The sequence below is a fragment of the Pinus tabuliformis genome, chromosome 9 (assembly GCF_031772625.1).
Source record: "Pinus tabuliformis cultivar Carrire ecotype Pingquan chromosome 9, CPIR1, whole genome shotgun sequence".
In the NCBI taxonomy this organism is placed as follows: Eukaryota; Viridiplantae; Streptophyta; class Pinopsida; order Pinales; family Pinaceae; genus Pinus; species Pinus tabuliformis.
The window spans coordinates 1,154,982,068-1,154,984,605 of NC_142307.1; the positions used below are offsets into that span (position 1 = coordinate 1,154,982,068).

General features: G+C 40.7%; 1 pseudogene; it reads right to left on the minus strand.

The window, feature by feature from the left end:
* Positions 1-490: 490 nt before the first annotated feature.
* Positions 491-1,334, minus strand: LOC149152721 (putative gamma-glutamyl hydrolase 3 pseudogene; annotated as a pseudogene).
* Between the last annotated feature and the right edge of the window lie 1,204 nt (positions 1,335-2,538).

Consider the following 2,538-nt stretch of genomic DNA (forward strand, 5'->3'; position numbering starts at 1 on the left):
TGAAAATGAAAATAAAAATCCTCCCCATAAGATTCACTAATGTGTTCACTGCTCAAGAGATTAAGAATCCTTGGAGCTTCAATAGCTGCCTGACATAAGAAGCTAAAACGAAGTTATATGACTCTGGATGAATTCTGGTATCATCCAATGGATCCATGACATGATTACTATAGGCAGCCTGTCCAGTCCTTCTAAACCTTAAGAAATCTGCAACATTTATAAATACAAACCACTTCATTGCTCCAAGGGTGGTCAATAAGTCTCTATGAGAATAAATACGCTTCTGCCCTTAAAATAGCCTTCTGTAATGATGCAGCTTTTCTCGGACCAAGACCTGATACAAATTGTATTGGGGAAACATCTACTCATGGCAAGCAGCCAGGTTTATATCAACGCCAATTTGATGGGTTATTGTAACCATCACCTGCCAAGAGCTGTGTAAAAGGGATTCATGTTTTGCATAGAACCAATCCTTAACCTGTTCACCCTGCTAAATCATTGCAGATATAAGCTCTGTCAACCTCTCACAGTTAAACCTATGAACCCGGCCTTTTCGATCCTCACTAATAACAAAGTTGGCAACGCTTTGAGTTACTTGAATTTCATCTGCAGAGTGAGGAATTGTTAGTATTTCCCATTCAAATGTATTTTTCTCTGGATGCCACTGTACAGCAGTCACTGGATATCCTCACCATTAAAATCTCCAGCCACTGTACATAAAAATATCCCAAACACTTGATTCTGGAAAAGACGAGGCTCTGAGGTCATTTTACTGAGTATATGAGGCTGAAACCATTTGAATATGTTACCATTCTTCGCAGCGTCACTCTCAAAGGATAGGGTTGATGGATGGTTCACAGCATCAAATCTTTCAAGAATGTTAATATCCCTGCTAACTATCATGCTAAGAATCTCAAAATCTAAGCAAACGGCATACACAGGGAAGGATCCTCCATTATCATTTTCTTCTAGAGCTCTCCAAAAAGGCTTTTCAACTGTCTAATGATAAGGACCATCTTTAGCGCTTCCGCCGGTGAAAAGAAAACCATTCACTGCTTGAAATTTCTATTCGAGAACTTCTGTGGGTTCGTTGTAGATTAAAGGAACAATCCTGGCACCCCCCGATTCTACGAATTTGACATAAGAAGCCGCGATGGATGAGGCATTAGATACTGTGCTGAGCTTTTCATGAGCTCCATTCCTTTCGGCTTTGGCATCTTCTGAATTATGGCATCATCTTATGAAGGCAGACGGATACGCAGAGACTGTTCTGCATTAAGGACATGAATAAAAAGACTAAGACACACAAGTAGTACAGTCATGGCCATAGCCATCGCTTCTCGGCTTCTGCCAACAATATCAATCTCCTCTGATTCTGAAATGAATTTAACATTTCTCATATTGCCATGCACTGTGTTACGCAAACCAGGGTGATCGATCGGAAGTCGGCAAAAATAGCCACAAGAATGACATCTTGTCTCACAATAATGTACAGCATCTTCATTAGTTGTATGAACATGGGGTCCTTCATGGCTCCTCTTGAAAGCTGGTACTGGGACACAACAATCCTTTCGTATAGCTGAGTAACTATTTCAAATGTAAAGCCAGAAAGGTCATTCCACAAGTCATCAATTTCGCCCTCCGTCCCCAATATAACAGGCATTCAATCATGAAGCCACGCCAACGCCTTAGAGGAACGTGTAGTCAAAAGAGTAAATGTAAAGAATACTCCTCCTTCAGAATCTTGCCATGTGTCATAAAGAGCTGCAAAGACAAGGGGCTTTTTATCTTGAAAATGTATATAGAATAGTTGCTTCTTCGCTTCATCCTTTTTTTCACTCGTAAAAACATTCAATTGACACAAGGCAACGACAACTGGGAATAAGTCGACGAAAAGAAGCCTTCTCATAAACCGATTCTGATCGGGCATTGGTTTCAAAAAGGACCACGATTTTGAGACTTGGGTATGAAACAGAGTTTTGATGGACCTCCGTTGGTGATCATGAGAACCTGCCACAACAGCTGTGAGCGCAAAGTAAAACTACCACTGGAATGTTCCCCTTGAAAGCATATGCAGACAACGACAAGTCTGCAAGGAATAATACAGGTCCCATGATCTCCTCAGTATGAAGTGACAATATAATCAGAAATCTCATAAGCTATAGCCCCAGCGTTTGCCAGAAACAATGAAGTGACAACAATGAGAATATGCATATTGCAAACGAACCATATCATCCTCTTCCTTCAATGGAGTACAGGCCCACATATAACAGTTTGATAAACCTCGTTTCCTGCAGTGTTTCCATCAATTCACCTTAAATATCTATCATTTCCCAATTTCGTAGCGCAGCCAGTGCAAGGTCAGTGTTTTCGCTACGAAATCACTAAAACAGGTGGCGCTGCGAAACTGCTAACGGATTTATGCGCTGTGAAAACACCCTGTTTTTAAGCTAGGCTAAAAAATTTTGGCAACAGAATTTTCAGTGATAACACTTGGTATATTCAGAAGTGATTTGCAGCGGATCTTTCTTTACTTCC